Source organism: Myotis nattereri, assembly GCF_964212035.1.
Source record: "Myotis nattereri genome assembly, chromosome: 6".
NCBI classification, from domain to species: Eukaryota; Metazoa; Chordata; class Mammalia; order Chiroptera; family Vespertilionidae; genus Myotis; species Myotis nattereri.
In genome coordinates, this window is record NC_138081.1 from 4,690,133 (window position 1) to 4,714,801 (window position 24,669).

General features: G+C 48.7%; 1 pseudogene across 1 annotated transcript in view; it reads left to right on the forward strand.

Annotated features, from left to right (window-relative positions):
- Positions 1 to 1,249: 1,249 nt before the first annotated feature.
- LOC308521523 (pleckstrin homology domain-containing family G member 5-like) overlaps positions 1,250 to 24,669 on the forward strand; it is a 31,851-nt pseudogene continuing 8,431 nt past the window's right edge. The window contains exons 1-2 of the transcript in view: positions 1,250 to 1,701; positions 23,118 to 24,667. The product of the transcript in view is annotated as a pleckstrin homology domain-containing family G member 5-like (transcript). The remainder of the gene's footprint in view (positions 1,702 to 23,117; positions 24,668 to 24,669) is intronic.

Here is a 24,669-nt window from a genome sequence, read left to right on the forward strand (position 1 = left end):
TGAAAATAACAGGAAAACAGCAGAGAGGGCAGGACCCTCAAGCGGGGACAATAGAAAAGTACTGAGTGCAGGGGAGAAACTGAGGGCAGGGGAAAGATACAGAATATGCCTAGTTGGGTTTGGCTGGCCTGGGACCCAATCTGCTGCTGGATCTGTTTCTGCTGCATGGCTGTGGGTGGCATCAGAATCCCTGAGGCTGCTGGAACTGGGCGTGTCCTGCCAGGCCTGCAGCCATGCCAGCGCTGCCTATCTGCTGTTGCTGCTGCTGCTGCTGCTGCTCTGTGGCATCTCTCTGTACTGTGGCTCATACTCGCCATGCTGTGGTTGCACCCCGGGTTCATGATGTTCAAGGCCTGGCATTGGGGATTCAGACCTCCCATTGCTTGCTGCTGTGGAGGGACAGCAGGTTGTGGCTCGCTGGCTTGCATGGTGTTCAGGTTCAGCAGCCTGGGCTAGAGCTGGAGGCCAGGCTGGCTGGCCACTTACTTGTCCGTGTGCTATTTGGTGAGAACTGCCATTAGCTGGGGGTTTGACTTGAGGATGTTGAGCATGTGCTGCTGCTGGGGGAGCTGGGAGACTTCAGGGTCTGCAGCAGGTCCTGCAGGGCACCTGGAGAGATGTTCTGAGGTGGCTGAACCTTGGGTCTGCATAGACATCACAGGTCTGTGCATGTCTCACATTGGTTGTTGCTGGGGGATGGTGCCGGCTGCCACTCCCCTTGGTGTGTGTGGGGGGGGGGCAGAATAACAAGCCCACTGACATGGTTGGGACACATCCAGGCCCATGGGGGCAATCTGGCTCTCGGGAGTCACTGTGCCTCAGGAGCATACCATTGTTCGTGCTCACCCAGTACAAGCCTCACGTGCAATCTGCTGGGTGCCTCCACTGTTGCAGGTGGGCCGGGTTGGGGGTGGTGGAGCTGGCACCTGGTTAGTGGGCTTCCCAGTGCAAACTGTGGTGGGGGGCTGAGTTCTGGCCACACTGGAGAAGCCAGCTAGTGACAAGCTCACAGGCAAGGGCTGGGACAGAGTCAGGGGCTGTGGTGTCCAGGGTGTGCTGGGATTCAGTATGGGGAACAGAGGTGGTGCTGAAGAAGGGGAAGGCAGACTCCACTGAGGCACGGGGTGGGTGTTGATGGTGGCATCTGTTGGCATATGAGCTATGTGTGCTGCTGGCAGAGCTGCTTGATGTTGGGGCAATAGGGAATTTTGCATGTGTTTTCTTAGCAGGGTTTGGCATGGTAGTAGCAATGGGTGATGAATTGCTAGCACACTCCACAACCTCCATTGGTCTTGTGTTGGCAGTCCTTGGTGTGCTGCACAACCCAATTCATCTTCTGGCAGGGTGGCTGTGGGCAGTTGGCATCACGGCACTGCCCAGCATGCCTCAGGGACTGGATGCAGCACTGGATGGCCTAGTACCACCACTCCCAGAGGCTCCTGAACTGTGGCTTATCCTGGCTGCAATCCTCTTCATTCAGGCCCAGCCCTACCTTCACCATCTTGTGGGTGTGGCCCTTTACGTTGTAGCAGTTGATGTCCTCACACCAGCTACCGCTCCCTTGTTGGGGGCATCGCCTCTGCTTTGGCTTCTGCAGTGGTGGTTACTGCCTCCTCTGCTCCCACTCCTCAGGCTGCAGCACCACCATGGTGTTGCTTCTGTGTTGCCTGCCTTGGCAGCTGCTGTGGCTTTGTCCAAATGGTCATCCGGAAGACATCCAGAAGGTCTCCCTGTCTAATTAGCATACTACTCTTTTATTAGTATAGATAGGTACTTAGAGTTGATGTTGATGGTTGACTTGGATCAACCCATGATTTTGTGCATTTTGGGATTCTCAAAATAAATCCACTTTTCATCACCAGTCACAATTTGATGCAAAAAGACTTTCTTTCATGCTGTTGAAGCAACATTTTACTGATGACTTTTCGATTTTCCATTTGTCTTTCATTCAGTTGATGTGGCAACCATTTTCCTTCTTTTAAAATCTTTCCCATTGCTTGTAAATTATAGGAAATTCTTTTCTGAGCAATGTTTAATCTTTCTGCAAGTTTTTTTTTTTGTGTGTATGTATTTGGCATGCATCTTCATCCAATAATGCTTGTAATTGTTGGTTTTTGAACTTGTTCAGTTGACCTAGACATTCTTTGTCTTTCACATTCAAATCATCACCTTTAAAACATTTAAACCAGCATTCACAAGTATCTTGAGATAAAGCATGTTCACCATAAGCTTCCCGAAGTATACAATAACTTTCAGCAGCATTTTTCTTCAAAATAAAGTAATGAATTAAAACTTCCAGAAATTGCTCTTTTCTTTTAGCATGAAATTTGACATTTTAAGCATAAAAATATCTATGATGTTAACACCTTCAGGAAATTTGACATATGTATTTTTCAAGCTTGCTGTCAATACAACAAAATAGCACACATATCAAATTGCATATATATTAACATATGTGTAATGCCATCTATTGAAAAAAATAAGTATTATTAGCCGGTACACCTGGTAGGTATGTTACTTCATTTCATGTTGTCCCAAAGCTCCTTAGACTCTCTTGCTTTCTATTTTTTTCCTCCAATTGCTGGTCAGATTAGGCTGGTTTCTCTAACCTATCTTGTAACTTACTAATTGTCCTCCACTTCTCCTGTTGAAACCTTCCATTGTGTTTTTATTGTATCTATATCACTCTTGAGTTCCTCTTGAGTCTTACATAGGCTTTTGATTTTCTCATCCATCTGATTTATGAACTACTAGAGGCCCAGTGCACAAAAATTTGTGCACTCAGGGGGGCATTCCTCAGCCCAGCCTGCCACCTCTAACAGTCTGGGAGCCCTCACAGGATGTCCTTCTGATGTCTCTGTGGGGAGTGGGCCTAAGCCACGGTCTGGCCTCCCTCTGTGGAAGGCAACTGGCCAATCAGGTATATAGATACTTTCTAAAGGCAGCACAGACTCCTTCCTGATTTCTTTCCTCTGTGGTTGGAGAATAGGGGACTAAAAGGTGGAGACAGAACTGTGGTGGGGACTGGGGCTCTAGTAGGCAGCAGAAAGAAGGAGAGGGCTAGGGAAAGTCTAGACATGGTTTTCTTAAATTGTCTTTCCTTACTCCGGGCCCCTCACTCTGTTCTTATTGTGGTGGACGCTTTTGCTTCAGACTGACAGGAGCCCAGCAACGGTGGAGTTCAGCCCTCTCACTTCTCAGCTGAACATACAACCTCCTCACATTCCAAGTGGAGCTGTTTTCAAGTGGCTAAAATGCTGGAAATTCATGCCTCTCAGCCTTTCCCCTCTCAGGTTTCCTCCTTGGGTCAGTTGCAAACTTCACCGAGACACTGAAGCAACTTTTCCCTGGTAGTTTTGCACCGGCCCCTGCCAGGGCCCGGCTGGGCACTCTTCCTTGAGGTCTCTGGGTCAACAGTCTGAACTCAGGGAGGTCACCCAGAGCCATTCCCCCAGACAGGTGGGGCAGGGGGACTAGCTTGAAGAGCTGGAGGAAGATGGCAGAGCAAGAGTTGGTATGAACCACTGCCTAATTAACCAGACTTCCTAAGCACCCCACTGGGCCAGGCTGGGCCTGTTCTGCACACCAGGAGGATCACAGCTGAGGTCCCTTCCCTGCACCCAGCGTTCTCCTCCCTGTGGTACCACTGGGGAAAGGGAGCAGCTCACCTGCTCTGAACCCAGCCAACCTGGAAGGCTGAGGCACAGGCAGTGCAGCCTAGGGTGCTGGGGCCTGCGAGCCTTCTCCACCTCCTTGAAGCGTGGGGTGGGGTTGCAGCAGCTCACAGCTACCCCGGCAGCATGCATGGAGACACCTCTCTCCACAGAGCCACCGTCTGCCTGGGACCTGTGGGGGTTGGGGTGGCCTCGGGCTCCCACTGGCCCCACTGAAGCAAGACTCAGCTTGGCCAGCCACCCCTGTCACCCGAGGGCTGCGCATACCCACGTGCCTCATTGCCCTCATGAAACACCTTGGTCAGGCCATCCCATCCCAGGAAGTGGCCATCCCGATCGCCATGGCTCATGCCCTGGTGCAGTTGGGCTTGCCCAGCTAGCATGTAGGCAGGAGATGGGCCTCTGACGGTAAGGAGGAGGAATGCGTGGGCCAGGGCAGAAGTGGGGAGCTTGGTGGTGTAAACACAGCCCGCCCCAAATTGTGCTGGCCCCTCACACTGCATCCCTGAACCCCTGGGTGCCCCTGCCAAGCACTGTGTTCTCAGGCCTGGGGTGAGTGTGAGGAAACTGGAGCTGAGACCAAAAGGAAGCCTTCACTGGCTTGGAATCACAGTGGTCGATCAGGGAGGGATGTGAGGTACCAAATTCTCTCTCTCTCTCTCTCTCTCTCTCTCTCTCTCTCTCTCTCTCTCTCTCCCTCTTTCTGTGTGTGTTTTGGAGAGGGCCCCGTGTTCCTGGCGGGTGAAAGGGAGCTCAGGCGAAGGCAAGCGATGCCAATTGCTTCGCCTGAGCCGCTGCCCCCCCCCTGGGTTGCACATGGGAGTGGGCCCCGTGTCTCCAGCAGGGGGGTGGGGGCTCAGGCGAGGCAATCGGCATCACTTGCCTTCACTTAAGCCCATGTCCGCCCCCGGGTCACACACGGGAGTGGGCTCCATGCCCCTGCCCACCTCCAGATCGCAACCCATCCCCGGCGGGCTGTCAGGGGCTCAGGCAAAGTGATCAGCAATTGCTTTGCCTGAGCCGCCGCCTCCAGGTCACACACGGGGGCCTGGATGGCGGCTCGTGCTCTCCAGCTCTGTCTTCAATATGCAAATTAACCTCCGGCTAATTTGCATATCACTCTGTTCAGCTAATGGCGGGCATAGCGAAGGTATGGTCAATTACCATGTTTGTCTATTATTAGTGTAGATGTTACCATTACTCTGAATTGTTTTTCTGTCATATTGCATGCCTCTATTTCATTTAGTTCCTTGGTGGGGGGGGGGGGCAATTTCTCCTTTTCATTCCATTGGGGGTAGCTCCTTTGTTTCCCCATTGATGCTATCACCAAAGGATCCAGGTGCCAAGTTTCGTGGGGCCTGAGCCACAGTGGAGGGCTTGGTGGAAGCCTTGCAAGCTCCAAGAGTCATGGGAAAGCTTGTGGAGCCAGGTGGCATGGCCACCATTGGTTAGCAGGAGGGGAACACACTCCAGAACTCACAGGAGCCTGAGGCAGGAAGGCTGGAGTCTCGCTGTCAGTGGCACTGCAACTGAGGTAGTAGGTTTTTGTCTAGAGTAGCTATAGGGTCCCATTTTGCATCTGAGGCCAAACTGGGTGGTGGTAGGCTGGGCTTCTAGTCACAACAGCTTTGCCCTTCAAGATGGTGCACTTTCTCTTCCAACACCGGCCAACCAGGAATGCTTGCATTGGTCTAAAAGAGTCCAATCCACCAGCCCACAAAAGTCCTGAGGGATCTAACTGTTCCTCACACACACACACACACACACACACACACACACACACACCACATGTCCACACATTCCACTTTCACTCCCTCACTGTCCTACACTCACTTCCTCACTGCCTTCCTGTCAGCAGCCATGGTGCTCCCTCTGCTGGAAGTTTTATCATTACTGCTTCAATTTTCTCCATAGTCATGGGTCTATTCAGATTTTCTTTTATTGTTCCTGATTGAATTATGGATGGTCATATGTTTCTAGGAATACATGCATATCTTCTAGGTTGACCAGTTTGTTTGAATAGAGTTGTTCATATTATTTTCTTACAATCCTTTGTATTTCTGTGTGGTCCATTGTTATTTCAACTCTTTCATTTCTGATTTTGTTTATTTGGGTCCTCTCTCTTTGCTTCCTGGTGAGCCTGGCTAGAGACTCATCAATCTTATTTATCCTTTCTAAGAACCAGCTCTTGGTTTTATTGATTTTTTTTTTGTCTCAGTGTCATTTATTTGCACTCTGATCTTTTGTTATTTCTTTCCTTCTGCTCACTCTGGGCTTTTTTGTTGCTGTCTTTCTATTTCTTTAAGTGGTAGAGTTAGATAACTCATTATGAGTTTTTCTTGTTTTTTTGAAGTTGGCATGCTATGAACTTCCCTCTCAAGACTGCTTTCACTACGTCCCATAGATTTTGGATTGTTTTGTTTTCATTATCATTTGTTTCCAGGTTATTTTTAATTTCTTCTTTGATCTCTTTGGTAGCCCCATCATTGTTTAATAACTGCTATTTAGCCTCCAAGTTTTTGAACTTTTGATTGTTTTATTTGATTTGATTTCTAATATTATGCCATTGTGTTCTGAGAAGATGTTTGACACGATTTCAATCTTCTTGAATTTGAAGAGACTTTGCCTGTGTTCCAATATGTGCTCTATCTTTGAAAATGTCCCATGTGCTCTTGAGAAGGATGTATATTCTGTAGCTTTGGGTTGAAATGTTCTGAAGATGTCAGTTAAGTCTATCTGATCTAGTGAGTCTTTTAGGGTTGCTGTTTCTTTGCTTTTATTTTGTCTAGAGCATTTACCCAGTGACGTCAGTGGGATATTAAAGTCCCCTATTCTGATTGTATTGCTCTCATTCTCTTCTTTGATATATTCAAGAAAATTTTTTATGTATTTGGATGCTCCTGCATTTGGGTGCATATATGTTTAAGAGAATTATATCCTCTTGTTTCATTGATCCCTTTAGTATTATGAAGTGGACTTCCTTGTCTGGTGTAATGGCCTTCACTTTGAGGTGTATTTTGTCAGCTATAAGTATTGCTACCGCAGCTTTTTAAAATTTTTATTTACCTCATCAATATTTCTCCATCCCTTCACTTTCAGTCTGTGTGAGCCCCTTCTTCTGAGGTAGGTCTCTTGGGGACAGCAGATATATGGTCATGTTTTCTTATCCATTCAGCCACTCTGTGTCTTTTTATAGAAGTATTTAATTCATTTATGTTTAAGGATATTATTGATAGGTATTTGTTTGTAGCCATTTTTATTTTTTTTATGCCTGTGTCCCTTCTTCCCTTGCTATTTCTTCTTTTTATTACAGTCCCTTTAGCATTTCTTGAATTGCTCTCTCGGAGGGATAAACTCACTTAGGCTTTTTTAGTCTGTGAAACTCCTGCTTTCCCCTTTAATTTTAAATGATAGCCTTGCTGAATAGAGTATTCTTAAATTCAGCCCCTTGTTTTGCATCAATTTGTATACTTCATTCCATTCCCTTCTGAACTAATGTGTTTCTTTTGAGAAATGAGTTGATAATCTAATGGGAGATCCTTTGTAGGTAACTATCAGTCTCTTTCTTGAAGTCTTTAGGATTCTCTCTTTGTCATTAATGTTTGCCACTGTAATTATGATGTGTCTTGGTGTGGGTCTTTTGGGTTCATCTTGTTTTGGACTCTCTGTGTTTGTGTGACTTTTTCTTCCCCATATCTGGGAAGTTTTCTTTCATTATTCCTTCAAATAGGTTTTCTAATCCTTGCTCCTCTTCTTGTCTTTCTGACACTCCTATTATACATATGTTACTTTGTTTCATGTTGTCCCAAAACTCCCTTAGGCTCTCCTGCTGTCTAATTTTTTTCTCCAATTGCTGTTCAGATTGCGTGTGTTTTCAGCCCTATGTTCTAACTCACTGATTCCGTTATTCGCTTCTAGTCTACTTTTGAATCCTGCCATCCTGTTTTTCTTTTTACTGTAGCTATATCATTCTTGAATTCCGCTTGATTCTTACATAAGTTGTTGATTTTCTCATCCATCCGATTTACGAACTATATGACCCTTACTCTGAATTCTTTTTCTGATTTCATTTCATTTTGTTCCTATTCTTCAGATTCCTTCTTTTCTTTCCTTGGGGGTTTGTTTCTTTTTTCCCCCATATTTGCTGTCCCTTTCTGGCCCTAGGCACTTTCCTTGGGGTTTGAGAGGTTATAAGGGCCATTGTCTGGAAATTATTAGCCCAGACGCTGGGTCTGCCTTGTGTCTCATGCCTTTATTCCTCTGCTCTGAGTTGTATCCCCTTCTCTCATGGATCTGGTTCCTAAGTTGTCTGTTTGCGATGTTTGGGTTATTGGGAGCACATCTACAGTTCCTCTGGTGTATGACTCCCTGTGAGGACCCAGAGCCCTATGGCATGCAATTTGCTCTGCAGCCCTGGCACCTGTGGCACCATGGCACCCTAAATCTCTCTGACATTGCACTTGCAGCATGGTCCTGTGGCCCCTGGCTGGGCACACTGTCTTGCTCTGGGTCACCCCAGCAGCACTCTCTGTGGCCTGGAGTGAGGCATGTGCTGTGTTTCTCTGAATAGCCCCTGCAGGACTGTCCCAGGGGCCTGGAAGAAGTGAGTGCAGGTTTCTCTGGGTGGTTCATGCTGGGTAACACCATGTTGCTCTGGCAGCAAGACCCTGGGCTAGGGATGGAATGGTTGTTGGTTGCTCTGGGTCATACTGTCCTTGTTTTATTGTAGCCTGGAGTGAGATGCATTCTGGGTTGCTCCACTTAACCCCTCTCAATGTGGAGTGTGGCAGATTGTTCTGGGTATCTCAGTCTGTGCTCTCCTGTTGCCCAGAGTGAGGTGCACATTGTGTTACTCCAGATGGCCCCGGCAGGACTGTCCCAGTGACTGGGATAGAGTGGGCATAGGTCGCTACGGGTCACATAGTAAGAGCTACCCCATGGCCCTGAGTGAGGCATGCACTGGGTTCCTCTGGGCCACCCCTCCTGGGCCAGGGTGAAGCGGACATGGGTTGCTCCAGGTCACCCCAGCTGGGCTATCCAAGGGGTCTGGAGTGGAGCAAGCACTGGTTGCTCTGGGTTGCACAGTCCACACACTCCTGTGGCCTATGGTGTAGTGTGCTGTGACTTGCTCTGCTCTGGGTCACCATAGCAGCAGCTCCAGAGACTCAGGGTGGAGCAGGCACTGGGTGGCTCCTGGTCAGGTTAGCAGCACAGTTCCAGAGGCTGAAGTGGGGGTGGGGAATGGGTTAATCCTGGCTTGCACTCTCTGCAGGGCCTTGGAGCCAGATACTAGGACTCTTGGTCCCAGCAGGTTGGTGAGGAGTCCTGGTGTGGGAGCCCTGCAGATGACTGGGAGCCTGCCTGGAGTACTGCACCACTCATTGTCGGGGCATGGTGATGATTTCATGCTGCTTATGGCTGGCAAGTGGCATTCTCTAGGCATCCTCTGCAATTCCTTACTAAAAATTGTCTCCTCAGTTGTGTCTAATTTTTTAATTCAGGTTGGATGTTAGTTGCTTTTCAGGCCTGGCTCTAGGAGGAGGTGCACGACACTGCTGCTTATTTTGCCAACATTTTCTATTCTCCCTCTATCTGTCATTCTCTCATGTGAGTGTATAAATCAGTTCTGTAGAATCACCTGGTCAGAACTCCCTCTTGTACCTGTTTTTAATCTTTCCTGCTATCTTCATTATTTCTACCTTGAATTATTCTGAAAATATTGTATTTTTATCTCAACTTGTAACCTTAGATAAACATTTTCATGATTTTAGATTTATTGATAACCAATAAAATCTCATCTCTGTGTCCAACTTGTGGAATTTTAAAGGCTAGGTTCTCCCCATGCTGTTGGATTACTCTTGTCTAGTGGATATGTTGTGGTATAAAGTATAGTCTGCTGGTCAATTTAGATATCCTTCCTACGTCTGCTTGTGAGTTTGCAGAGGCATTACATCAAAACAAATGGTGAAATACTTTTAACTTTAGGAAGGCAAGTAATGTCTCAGATATCATACTTTTAAGTTACTGGATTTGGTGTCATTTTAAAAATGTCCAATACAAAGGGCTTGAATTTTATCCCCTGTGGGTTTTCCAAAACCGTAAGTGTAGTCTTATTCATCTAATAAGAGGTGACTTCTGGTAGTTTTTTGTATCATTTCACTTTTAATATTCCATAAGGAGTTTGTGAGTGTGAGAGAGAGTCAGTGTGATAGCTGGCTATGAAGTGAGGCCCCCATAGAAGAGGGCTGGTGTGCAAGGGTGTTGGCATGGTAATGGCCAAAGGATGTTTACTTTCAGGGCACTGGCACATTTGAGTTTACTAGTATCAGAACTGTTGCAGACTCTGTGTTCAGGAACCCTCCATGTCAACATAGTAAGTGCTGGAGTTAAACAGTTTGAGTATGAAGTCTACACATAGCATTTTTTAGTTTATCCAGTTTTGTATCACTTTCCTCATTAGTAAATGGGGAATCAAATTTACGAAGTATTATTAGATTTAATGAGACACTTAATGAATGACACTTAGTATAATATCAGTTTGGCATTGTAAAGAAAACACAATCTTAGTTGTGATTTGAATTTATTAATTATGAAAAGGATACTTGTAAAATAGATGTACCATTTGCATCTTCTGAAAATAAAGTGCATTGTCATGGTTTCTTGGACATTCTGTCTTCCATGATTTCTCCACATTCTTCTCCAGCCTCTCCTGTGTAGTCAGACAACTGACTTTGAAGCTTGGGAACCATTGGTGAACCTACAACTTTCTATGTATAAATCACTGTATATAATTTCTGCAGAAATTAAGCTAACCTTTAAAATGACTCCCTTTGCCTACCTTCCCTCATTCCAAATTTACCCACTGGTAGCTGCATAAGTAAAGAACAGAGGGAGAGTTGACCAATTAGGGAGAACTTGGACAGTGTGAGGAAGACTCAGCTGGGCTACAAATGGGCAGCTTGTTAAAGGAAGAAATAGAATATTGGGGACTAGCTATAAACTTAAGAAATTTTAATCATGCTCTGTTAATCATGATGGTTCTGTTCTGATTAGAGACAGCACATTCTCACCTGGCTGGGGAGTTGTACATGGAATCTGGGAGCTCTCCTGGAAATGTGGCCCATCCTCCTCATCCAGGAGCTGCCTATTATCATGGAAAGATTGTCAATCTTATTTCAGAAACCAAAGGCACCAGCCCTTTGCAAACCCTAGCCAATTGCAAACCCCCAGCCAGCATTGCCTGTAATCTGTAACCATTATTGTATTTTGAATGCCCTTTTTCATTCCTTTTGCCTACTTCCCCATATAATCGTTGTTCTTGTACCCCATATAAGCATCCGGCTTATGGGGGTGGGGAGGTACTGAGAAGATTTTTGTAGGTAACTGGAAGCTCTCCCATATGCTGGCATTATTGGAATAAAAGCTCATATATGATTCAACCCTGTCTCTATGTCATTGGCTCAAGTAGTGACAAGTAGCACGGACCCATTGGTTGTTCGGTTTCAAGCTAACCCAGATCTTCCAAGCTTTCCTAATGCATTCAAGTAATACATGGACCTTCTTCTGGATCTCCACATTCATTACCCGAGGATTTAACAGACCTTTTCCCCATCACACCCCTGAACTGTATTCCAAACCAATCTCATAATTTTATCATCGTATTTCTTCCATTTATTTTCAACTATCATAAATTTCTTACTTGTATTGTTAGGGGCAGAAGTAGAATATTGGGGCTAGCTATAATTATAAGAACTATTAAACAAGCTCTGTTAACTGTGACTGTTCTGTTCTGATTAGAGAAAGCACATTTTAACCTGGCTGAGAGTTGCATGCCCTGGCACATGGGAGCTCACATTGGAATGCAGTCATCCTCCTTTCCCAAGAACTGCCTGTCATTATGGAAAGATTTATAACCTCATGGCGGCTGAAATGATCTATGCCAGGAGGCACCCATCCTTTGCAACCCCCAGCCTTATTGCCTGTAACCATTATACATTGCCTACTTCCCACTGCCTGTAATTCTTATTTTTCCACAAAATCTTTGCCCTTCCACCCAATATAAGCCGCTGGTTGATGGGGAGAGGTAGAGCAGATTTTTGTGGATGACCTGCTGCTCTCCCATGCTGCTGGCAGTTTTGGAATAAGAGCTCATATATGATTTAACCCTGTCTCTGCTTAATTGGCTCAAGTAGTGACAGGCAGCCTGGACCCCTTTGTTGTCCAGTTACAGCATTTGCAAGAAGAAGAAGAAGTCTGAGGATGCATATCAAAGTCACTATTAACCTTGTACATCATCTGACATTATAGATAGCAAAAAAGCTCTGGGATTAATTTATATGCAAATTATATTGTTCTTATCATAAGTTCCTTCCTGATTCTTCTTATTAATAAGAAGATCTTCAGTTTAAAAACTATGCATCCTTGAATTGGCTGTGCAGCTCTCTTATAGCAAATGAATAATGATGAGCTCCATAAGCAAGAGACTTCTGCTAAAATAATTACTATACACTTCCTCTTTTTTCCCTCCTGAACTGGCAAGTGTCCTGTTCAAAGCAGTGTATGTCACATGACTCTAGATGCTCTGCAACACAAACTCCACATGAGAAAAATGTGATTTTCACAAATAAACCTAGATTCAGAGATTGTGGTTTAGTGTATAGATTCAGGGGTGAGTGGGGTGATTTGGGTATGGGATACAGAACACAGCGCTGAAATCAGAAAGGCTTTGTCGGAGATCCATGTGCTGTCACTGGCCGCAGATGCCATAAGCAATGCCACAGGCTCTCTGACAACAGCAGGAGTAAACTAAGTATTTGTATTTAGCAAAGACAATGCCCCACATACTAAATATTCAACCACAAAAGTAATAAACAACGTTGATGCATGTTTTAGATATTTTTCTTTCAAAAGTGATAGAAAATCTAATTTATGCAAAAAAAAATAATGTGTTTTCTTTTTTTGAAAGAAAAGAATATGTCAAAGCTGGTTACCTTCCAGATACAGCATGGACTCAGGACAACATCTTAATATTCACTTTAAGATCTGGGAGTAGAGCCCTGGCCGGTTTTGCTCAGTGGATAGAGCATCAGCCTGTGGACTGAAGGGTCCCAGGTTCCATTCCAGTCAAGGGCATGTACCTTGGTTGCGGGCACATCCCCAGTGTGGGTTGTGCAAGAGGCAGCTGATCGATGTTTCTCTCTCATCGATGTTTCTAACTCTCTATCCCTCTCCCTTCCTTTCTGTAAAAAAAAATCAATAATATATATTTTTAAAAAAGATCTGGGAGTAGAATTACCAATTCTGGAGTGTTTGTAAGTTCCTGTAATCTTCTTTCGCACTGTCAGAGACAGCAGGAGCCTGCTCATCACTGCCGCTCTGAGTGGCTGTGAGTCCATGTGTTCTTCTAAATTCTTCCTGGCTACGCCAGGGCTGGTTCTCCCTCGAGCCCTGCCCACTGTACTAACTGTTGGGAACTTAGTCCAAGTTCCTCCTTTATCCTCTGCTCACTAGTGACAGGAGTCAGGTCTGAGCCACCCACGCCACCCCCACCCCGCACCCCACATGGAGCTGGGCCTCCTAGGACGCCAGGTTTTAGAGGGAGAAGCCATGAGAGGTTGTGGTTGTATAAGAATGAGTCTTTACTGCAGAAGTCAGTGACCATATAGCCATCAGATAAACTGTCCTTTATAGCAAAGTCCATACAAACAGGCAGCCAGACACTGGCTGGTGAACAGGTACCTCTTTCCCACAAAGCAGGATTAGTCTCTGTGACCACAGCTATTTATTATCTGAGCAGCCACACACTGCCCCCTAGACTCATGGCCTCACATCCTAGCAGTACCTAAGCTCTCTGTCTCAGCAACTTCTCTTGTCTCTCCTGCCCAGCACACTGGCTGGTTAACATGATAGCTGTATCTGAGCTCTCTGTAAGTTCTTAGCTTCACATCATGGCAGTACCAGCTCTCAGCACCGTCTGAGCTCTCAGCCTCTTCTGTACACATAGGAGCTGCATTCTCTGTGCCTACTGTCTCTGCTTCTTTGCACTCCAGCCAACAAGCTGGTCAAATAACATGTATATCATTCTAGAGACAAAGAAGGCTGGTTGCCAATAGTGACATCAATCATTTTGGCTACAGAAGGGCACAGTGTACCATGTTTCCTTGCACCTATTTATCTTGGCTTGGGCACCCTGATTTGGCTCATGCTCAGAGCAGCCTTGGCCATTCTGGTATATTACAACAAAGCGTCTGTGCTCCCACTGGCCTTGACTAACCGGGGACCCAGGTGTGGTTCCCACACTCCACCCATTACACCAGAATGTCTTTCTAGGGTTGCTCTGGACTACTTGCCAGCTCCCTGAACATGGAGTTCAACACAAACTATAACATGCTATGGCCAGTACTCTGGCCCTAACAGCAAACGTGGGTTCTACCCTACTTGGCCTGTACCCCCCTGTCTCTTGTAGGGAACTGTTACATTGCCAGGACTGGCTCGAGGGGTATGACTATAAGTTAGAGTCGTACCTGGTTCCCCAAGGGAAAGGAAGGGTTATTCATGGCCCTTCCCTAGTAACGGACCATGGCTAGGTCTGTCCTGCTTCTTCTTCCCCCCTCTGCCTAGGGGACAGGTCTTGGTTGGAACAGTTCCTCGTTGCTTTCACCTGTACATGTCGTCTCTGAAGGTACTTCCGTGTACACTTGTGTAGCCTGCTCCTTTTGGCTAGGAGGATCCACCCCTCTGTGGGGCTTTCCTGAACCACATGGGTGATGGCTATTGTCTGTGCCATCTTAGCAACCATCGGCCTGGAAAGACAACCCACCTGTCCTTCTAATGGCTAAAGGGCTACTCTGCCCAGTATCTGAATCAAACCACAGTATGTCTGTACTCAAATGGATAGTCACAGCTGTCTTTATAGTAGGGTTCCCCCTGCTATGCCCATCCTTAAGCCACACATTGTCTCCGGGAGGGGTGATATGCCCTCGCAGAATGGACTAAGAGAGTAGCTCCTTTGTGTGACCTGTACCCCTTCACAGGGTCTCACATGCTATAGGACCTCACAGGGCCTGTAATTCCTGTGACAGAGTGCTGGTACTCACAGCTTCCCTCTGATCCAAATAGGCCTCCCCCACTTTCCTGAAACTTGAGGTTTGTGCCACTCCCGACATGGGCGTGGCCACCCAGGCCTTCAAGGCAGCACACAGGGCTGCCAACCTTCTCTCACCAAGAGAATCGGCTCCCTGTTTCCTTCCATAACTGGGGCCAAAACCTGATGGGTACCCATCTCCACCCACATGGACAACTGCCCTCTTGGCAGTTGGGAACCCTTTGCTTCTTTTGGGGTTCAACCCCAAGTCCCCTTCCAGGACAGCTCACACACTGGCAGTACCAATTGCGCACAGTGGAAAACTGGGCACTCGCCAGTATTCCCAAAGACCATCGAGGTCTATAGACCAACACAGGTCTACAACAATTGCTGGCAGCTGCGTTCAAATCTGCAAGAGAATCGGAGGTTAATGCAACATTATTAACACAGGAAACATAACATTGGCACCATGGCCACCTGAAGCAGCCACATCCCTTGCCATCAAATATGACACATGGTAAAGCCGTACAAAACATCTCAGAGGGAAGGTGACCAAAGTTCACTGTCGACCCTTTGATGCAAAAGCAAACTGTCCTTGACTCTCTGGAGTCACATCCACGGAGAAGGCACCATCAAGTTCATCCTGTAGTTTTCTGCAAGTCACAGCCATCCATTAAGTGTCATTGACTCCTCTTGACCTGTTACGCAGGACCAGGGCTGTGTGCGGAGGACCATCCTTCTTCACTCTAGCAACAAACAGTCTGTCCAGTCTCCCTAAAATGCATTCTGGCATGGGAGAGAGTCGTATGCTGCACACAGGCAGCTTAGCCCACACACATCTGGGCTCACACATCTGCCCAGCAAACTTCAGTCCACGTTAGCAAGTTCAACTAGTTGCCGCCTGTCCTCCTAACCAGGTCTCTGCCAGTCCCTCAGTCAGACTCCTCCTCTCTGGGACAGTCTGAAAGTCCTGAATGCACACTCTGGCCCAGGGAGAGTGCCTTCCCTCCGCCCTCTCTCCCTTTAGCCCTGTTTACCAGTACACTTGCCATCCCTGTCTCTCTAGGCCACTTGGCTCCAAGCCAAACACAGCCAGGGCTGCAGCTAGAGACAAGTTTGGATTGCAAAGTGCTCTGGCAGCTGAGGCGGCTTGGGTGTCAGGCCCCCACAGCTCTTCTGTCCTCTTTCCCCAAAGGGACTGTGGCCTCTCCCTGGCCCCTAAGGATGGGGCATCCAGTCCCTCCTCTCACAGCAGCAACAGGTACTGGCAGCTGCTGTTGTGGTCCTTAACCTTTTCAGTACATTTTCAAACAGGGAACTTTTACCAACTGCATTCCCTCTGCTTTCACAGATCCCAGGGGCCGCTGCTTGTCTCCCTTTAACCAGCAATCCAAATGGTGAAGTCTTTTATTATGCTTTGTAAAATGCTCATTAAGGCAGCAGCTTGGATGTCAGGCAACTCCTGGGCATTTCCCTGCTTCTCGCTGCTGCTTCTCCTGGTGGCTGTAGGAAGCTCTGGGAATACAGCTTCCCTCTGCCTTTTTTTTTGTTTGTTTTTGCCTCCTCCTGCTTCTCCAGAAAAAGTCTCTCCCAAGCCTCCTCTGGCTCCCAAAAAGTCTCTGCAACCCACTGTAGGCTGATGGTGGCTCTAAATCACCAGGGGCTTCCCAGGTGGCAGCCTCACTGCTGAGATGCATTCACCCAAGGCAGTTACTGGTCTCACCTCCCACTTCCCCACCAGGCTCCTGGGACTCAGTCTCTGGTCTCAATGGCAACAGGCTGTCTCTATGGCTGGGGCTGCTCTAAATCGCCCAGGTGGCTGTGACTTCAGCTCCACCTCTCCTCTGCCAGGCTCTTGGAAGTTCAGTTCTCCGCAAGCTGCAGCTACTCTATGCTTCCAAGTCCCTAGGGGTGTCAGAGTCACCATGACCCAGGGACACTCACCCCAGAGTCCTGTCGTGATTCCCAGAGTTGGGTGCACTGGCTCCTGCTCGGACCTGCACATCTTCCGGATCCTCGTACCTCAGTTTACCATCCTGCCAACTATGCCAACTGTCAGAGTCACCAGACACACTGGTCAAGTAAATGTTTTAGGCTTTGAGAGACACAGATAGTCTCTGCCACATATTATATCTTTTATGGCCCCTTAAAATGTAAAAATATCCCTAAGTATAAAGTGTACAGCAAGATACTCTGGGCTAGAATTGGCACATGGGTTTGGTTAGCAATACCCTACTATAGACTGTGACATCAGGACTTGAGAAGTGCACCATGCTGACCCTCCAATGGCAACACAGCTTAGATTAGGTGGATTTTTCAAAAGCCTAAATGTTTTTTCAAAAGCAAGAGAACATCATTCTTACCTATGCCAAACCCCTGAGTCTTTGGGAAATGGAAACCTAATTCTCTAATCAGATTATTAGGTACTTAAGCAAGTTTCTTTGCCACACCAAGATAAACATATATTTAGGGGTTTATTTGTGTAGGTAAAGCTAGGGAAATTTTGGTGCTGTAAACACTATGACAGTTCTTGATATAAAAGGCCTATAGGAGAAGTGTACAGGTCCAGTTCTTCAGGCTACATACAAATAACTGTTAGACATACTTCTTAGCATAGGCAAAATATACCTTTAAATAAAAAAGGTATAATAAGATATGTTGGAAAATATATCCAGCAACTGGAGCTTCCTCACCTTATTTGCAACCACAAAGGCTCTGAGTCTGTAGATCACGTCAGCTTCAGGAAACCCTTCCAGGTGTCAGCAGCTGCGCTATATGTAACTGAACAGAAAATGGAGGTTTGTGTACCTGCCACAGTGAAAGCCCAACTCATGAGGCAGGTGCTTGTGGAAAAGAAAAGATGATTTACTCTACTTGGGAACCAAATGACCTGGGAGAATGGCAGGCTCCTGTCTCAAAGTGCAATCCCTTCACCTTCTGTCGCAAAGACCATCTCCTCTTCCTGCTCAAGCCTGCTGTTCTTATCTGGATAGTGAGAGGAGGGCTTTCTCCCTGTCCCATTACTTTGCTGGCTTTTGGTGGACTCATGGCCCTATCCATTCATATTTCCAGCTTTTGGCAGCTCAGTGTAAGAACCTCCCCCTAACGCCATCTTGGCCAATGGGAGACACTCTCCTGGACCCCAGCTGACTACCTACACCTATGGTAACAACTCCCCCTTTCTAAACTCCGGATCCTTATAATATCACAGGGTAAATGAATGAAGGTCTCATCTTTGGTAGTTTCTTCTGGCTGTCAAAAGTCATAGTCTCACCTATCCCTGGGTCCAGGGATCCTTACTGTCTACTAAAAGAAGCGGTGGTGGGGGGCGGGAAGGAGGAGTCAAGAATGGAGGGAAGTCTTTACAGGAGGATGATTGTTGTCTTCTGGAGATGGTGTACGCAGTGTGTAGAGGACGGCGCTACTGAACTAGCGGAGCTGGTTTAGTGCTTCATATTGCAAGAGGTGGTGCTTCTAAAGTGAGACCTATTGTGCAGACAAAAAATCAAGTGTATACTGAGGGCTATGCCCTGTAGTGTGTGTGTGTGGGAATGTAGTGAAATCAGAAACTGGGGAGACTAAAGGACCCCCATAATCTAATCCTGAGCATGGCTTTGGGTGTCACTCTCAATAGCAGGATAAGTTTGCCAAGGAAGTCCCTGTCTGGAAAATGCAGAATAAAATAAAAAGTAACATTGTCCTTAGCTTTGGGAGGGTGTCCTTAGCTGAAAGAGGAATGTTAAGACTCTTTCAAGAGAGTGCAGGTCCAGCTGTCCCTTGCAGTATCAGCAGCTTCAGCAAGATCTGAATCCTCCTCAGGTGGCACCCGCTTCATCTGTGTGTGGTGGATCCAAGGGCTGAGTCCCGTGAGCTTTAGGAAGGAGTGTGTTGTCAGCAGGACATCATAGGGACTGGTCTATTGCTCAGCTAACTGCTGCTCAGGACCTTGAGTCTTCCAGGTCTTTAGTAAGACTCAGTCTCCCAGCTAGGATGCGTGTAAGGGTCTATCAGATAGGTAGATGGGCCTGCAATGAGCAAATTTGTGCAAAATTGTTCATTTTTGCCCTAGGTGTTGTACATATCATTTGATGTTTGATTGCTGTTCTAAATCTAAAGAGGGTGTGCCTAAAACAGGAACTTGGAAGGGTCTCCTGTAAACTGTCTCAGAGGGTCTGAGTGTGCTTTGGGCACTCCCCTACCCCAGAGCAAGGCCACAGGGAGCACCTGGTCCCATTTCAAATGTGTTTCCTGCATATTTTCAGCAGGGTCTTTATGTGTGGTTCATTTTCTCATTCTTCCCAGAGATTGAGGCCTCCAGGTTGCATGTAGTTTCCATTGAATCTGTAGTGCATGTCCTACCTTCTGGGAGATTTCTGAAGTGAACAACGGTTTACTGTCACTTTGAATGCTATAAGGGAGTTTAAACATAGGAATTACTTCTTTGAGTAGAAGTTTTGCTACCTCAGTCACCTCTTTAGTTCTAGTGGATTATTTCTCTAAACATCCAAAAAAATTAGTGTCTACAAAAACTACTAAAAATTTAAAGTTTCCTATGGTTTTAGGCATCTGTGTGAAGTCACCTTGCCAGTCCTCAAATAGGCATACCCAATTATTTATACTCCCTTTCCTACAGGGACACGTTCTGTTTTAGAATTGTTTCCGGTGCCTATCTGACAGACTTGGATAACGTTCTGAATGGTCTTCTGTAAATGAGGGCCCTTCAAATAATATCTAATGAGGTCTACTAAAGCATCATTTCTATAATGGGTCCATTCATGTAGGTGTTTGAGGATGGCATATACTGGAGTCTCTGGGAATAAGATCATACCATGTGTGTTAATCTTCCATGAAGAATTAGGGTCAGTGCTAAGGAATCCTCATTAACAGCTCATTACGAATCTTATTCTGTATAAAAGAGTTTAAATTCTGACAAGTTCAGGTGGGGAATTAAAGCCCCAAGAAATGGTGGGCCTCAGGAGGTTGGTCTTGAGGTTTTATCAGCAGTTTGGTTTCCCAGGTAAAAACACTTCAAGAATTAATACCAATCATTCTAAAATTCTTCCAGAATTTTGACAATCAAGCAATGCTTTCAAACTTACTTGATGAGACCACAATTGCTTATACCAAAACCAGACAACCACACTATAATGTTGAAAACTCTAGCCCAATATTGTTGATGAACACAGATACAACAATCCTCAACAAAATATTTTCACAGTAGATTCAACAATTTAAACTAGTAGGCAAAAAAAAGCAATAGAAGTTATTTTAATCAGAAAAGAGAAGAAATAGAACTGTCTTAATTTCCTGATGACATGATATATACACATATCCCTACGATATCATATATATATTTCTATGATAACATATATACATACTTCTATCATCCTATCTAATAAAAGAGAAACATGGTAATTAGTGTACAACTGCTACTGTTCCGACAGCCTAATCAGGGTGATATGCAAATAAACTACCAGCAAAGATGGCGGCCGGCAGCCAGACAGGTGGAAGCAAACATTATGCTTGCTTGCTTCAGTGACGGAGGAAACCAACGTTCCTAGCCTGCCTTGCAGGCCTCTGAGCTTGCAGTTTGAAACATTGTAACAGATATAGAAGCTAAACAAAATGCCAGAAACCCACTTTCAGCCAGCCCGGATCTCAGAGCTGGAGATGATACAGTGTTTCAAGATTATAGAACCGAAACAAACCAGATACCTGCTTTCAGCAGCACAGGCCTCAGAGCTGGAGCCAGAGCTAAAGCTGGCCCAGAATAAAAAAAAGGAGCAGTTGGGAGCTTCAGTCACCCACCAGCCTGAAAACAGCCTTCAGCCCCTCACCCAGACTGGCCAGGCACCGCAGTGGGGACCCCCACCCTGAAGGGTGTGTGACCAGCTGCAAACAGCCATCATCCCCTCCACCAGGCTGGCCAGGCACCCTAGTGGGGACCCCCACCTTGATCCAGGACACCCTTCAGGGCAAACTAGCCAGCCTTCACTCATGCACCAGGCCTCTATCCTATATAGTAAAAGGGTAATATGCCTCCCAGCACCAGGATCAGCGTGACAGGGGGCAGCACCCAAACCCCCTGATCACCCTGCGGCTCTGTGAGTGACAGGGGGCGGGGCCACAACCTGCTCTGTTCATGACAGGGGAAGGCGCCTCAACCCCCTGATCATCCCTGCTCTGTGCCTGATAGGGGGAGCTCCCCAACCCCCTGATCGCCCTGCGGCTCTGTGTGTGACAGGGTGCGGCACCCCAAACCCCTGATCAGCCCTGCTCTGTGGGTAATAGAGGGTGGCGTGCCCCCCCCCCCCACCCCATGGGCCTTGCTCTGTGTGTGATGGGGTAGAGCCATAACCTCCCCATCGGCCCTGCCCTGAGTGTGACAGTGGCGGCACCTCAACCCCCTGATTGGCCCTGATCTGTGGGTGATAGAGGGCAGCGCCCCAATGCCCTGATCCGCCCTGCTCTGTATGTGACAGAGGGCAGTGACCCAACTCCCCTATCGGCCCTACTCTGTGAGTTACAGGGGGGAGCTCCTCAACCTCTTGATCAGCCCTGCTCTGTGCATAACAGAGGGTAGCTCTCCAACCCCATGATTGGCCCTGCTCTGTGGGTGACAGGGGGTGGCACCGCAACCTCCCCATCGACCCTGTCTTGAGTGTGACAGGGGGCGGTGCCCCAACCCCCCAATCGGCCCTACCCTGAGTGTGACTGATGGTGGCATTGCAACCTCCCAATCTGCCCTGCTCTGTGCATGACAGGGGGTGGCACCCCAACTCCCCAATCAGCCCTGCTCTGAGCCCGACCAGGGGCTGCACCTAGGGATTAGGCCTGCCCTCTGCCACCTGGGAGCAGGCCTAAACCAGCAGGTTGTTATCTCCCTAGGGGTCCCAGACTGTGAGAGGCCACAGGCCGAGCTGAGGGACCCTCCCCTTCCCCCCCGAGTGCACAAATTTTTGTGCACCGGGCCTCTAGTATATATATATATTTCTATGATAACATATTTACATACTTTTATCATATATATATATATATATATATATATATATATATATCCTATCTAATAATAGAGAAACATGGTAATTAGCCGTACCTCTGCTACCCTTCCCATTGGCTAATCAGCAAGATATGCAAATTAACTTCCAACCAAGATGGCGGCCGGCAGCCAGGCAGCTGAGAACAGGAGGCTTGGTTGCCCCAGTGATGGAGGAAGCCAAGGTTCCCTGCCTGGGGCTGTGGGGTTCTGAGCACCTGAAGCAACAGCTCCAAAAGATACAATGTTTCAATTATAGAAGCTAAAAGATGGTGGTTAATTTGCATACTCAGGCTCCAAGCGATGGAGCGAGGCCAAACAGCCCCGAAGCCGCAGAGCAGGCAGAGCCTCACTGCCTGGGGATCAGCAGAGCTGGGAGGCCTCACTGCCTGGGATCAGCGGAGCCGAGAGGCATCCTGCCCCGGGATCAGCGGAGCCAAGAGGTGTCCAGGTCCCGGGATCAGCAGAGTGGAGAGGACTCCCATCCCTGGGATCAGCGGAGCTGTGAGGAGTCCCAGCCCCGGGATTAGTGGATGGGAGAGGCCTCCCGGCCCCAGAATCAGTGGTGCCTGATGTAAGCCCTGTGTGTTTATGCACCCTGGGGGTACAGAGGTCCCATCCTAGGCAGAGGCCAATGGCGAAACTTCCGACTCTGAGAAGCAGCCTGGGGGCTGGAAGGTGGTTCCTCTGACCTCAGTGCTGGAGTCCCCCTGCTCCACCAGGAGAGCAGCAGAGAAAGGCTGGAGCCTCCCTCAAGGTAACCCGAAATCCCCACCCACACCAGGCAGGCTGCTGGGACTTTTCGTGAGGACTCACTTCCAAGCCCAGGCGGTGGCCCTGCCACAGCCATGGCACACCTGGGTGAGGCCCCAGCGGGTTGCAGGGTGGCGGCGGGGCGCCTTGAGTCCTGGGCTCCTTGCCTGCCTTCCAAGGCTTCCTCCTGCTTTAGGGCCTCTCCCTCTGCCAGCCACCTCCTCCCCAGCTCCCAGAGCAAAGGACCCACCCAGGGCACCCCCTGCTGGCCAAGGGGGTGAATGGAGCAGTGGGTACTCCCGGGTGAAGGGTCGCCCTGGGGCGGAGTCCCGACACCTCCATGCTCCTGGAGCGCTGCCCAGGCCCTGAGTGCAGCATGGAGCCATGGAGGCCTGTAGGGTGTGGGTGGGGACGGGGCACATGCGCCTGGTGCAGCGGGACATGCTGGGGCCTCCTCCTGCTTCAGGGCCTTGCCCTCCTGGGTGCAGGCCCCAGCAGACGTGGGGTGGTGGTGGGGGCGCAATGCGTCCTGGTCTCCTTGCCTGACTTCCACGGCTTCCTCTTGCTTCAGGGCCTCGCCCTCCGCGGTCTCCTCCTCCCCAGCGTCCAGAGCAGTGGACCCACCTAGGGCGCTCCCTGCTGGCCGAGGGGGTGAATGCAGCGGCGGGGACTCCCGGGTAAAGGGTCGCCTTGGGGAGGAGTCCCGACACCTCCAGGACCTGCTCCTGTTCAGCAACATCCCCAATTTGGCGTGTCTGCACCATGGGCTGTGGGGCAGCGTGATGGCGCCGATGGTGGAGAAGGCACTGCGCATGCGGGGGCTGCTGTAGCCCAGGACCTCCTCAAAGGCTTCAAGATGTTGCTCCCTCTTCAAGCCCTACATCTGGTACTGCATGGAGGAGGAGGGCTGCATGGAGTACATGCGCAGCCTGCTGCACGACAACAACCTCTTCCAGGCCTAGGTGACGTGGGCCGAGAAACACCAGCAGTGCCAGCGGCTGAAGCTGAGCGACATGCTCGCCAAGCCCCACCAGTGGCTCACCAATTACCCGCTGCTGCTCAAGTCGGTGCTGAGGAAGAGGGACGAGCCACGTGCCAAGGAGGCCGTCATCACCATGATCAGCTCCGTGGACCGTTTCATCCACCACTGAACGCGTGCATGTGGCAGCGACAGGAGCTGCAGCAGCTGGCCGCCGTGGTGAGCTGCATGGACGCCTACGAGGTGGTGGAGGGTAGCAATGAGGAGGTGGACAAGCTCCTAAAGGAATATCTGCACCTGGACCTGACCGCGCCCATCCCTGGTGCCTCCCCAGAGGAGACGTGTCAGCTGCTGTTGGAGGGCAGCTGAGGATGAAGGAGGGAAAGGACAGCAAGATGGATGTGTACTGCTTCCTCTTCACGGACCTGCTTTTAGTGACCAAGGCAGTGAAGAAGGCTGAGGGGACCAGGGTCATCAGGCCACCACTGCTGGTGGACAAGATCGTGTGCCGGGAGCTGCGGGACCCTGGCTCCTTCCTCCTCATCTACCTGAACGAGTTCCACAGCGCCGTGGGGGCCTACACGTTCCAGGCCATCGGGCAGGCTCTGTGCCAGGGCTGGGTGGACTCCATTTACAATGCCCAGAACCAGTTGCAGCAGCTGCATGCGTAGGAGCATGTGGACAGCCAGCAGCACCTACAGAGCCTGGAGGAGGAGGAGGAGCAGGAGGACCAGGAGGACCAGAAGGAAGATGAGGAGGAAGAGGAGGGTGGGGAGAGTAGTACTTCCGCCGCCAGCTCCCCCACCATCCTGCACAAAAGCAGCAACAGCCTGGACACCCAGCACTGCGCCTCGGACAGCTCCATGGAGAACCTGGCCGTGGTGGTGCTGGAGCCCGGGGAGACGATCTCCTCTACCGAGTTCCAGGGCGGCCCCTTCAGCTCCCAATCAGATGAGATGTCCCTCAGTACCACCGCCTCATCTGTCACACTGACCAGCGAGCTGCTGGCCCTGGGCCCCGGGGAGGGCAGCTCCTGCTCCATAGACTCCGCCCACGGCACCCTCTCCTCCACCTCCTTGCAAGACTTTGCGACCCCAGCCCCAGTGGTGGAGCCAGCACCCCAGCCCCTAGATTTACCACAGGC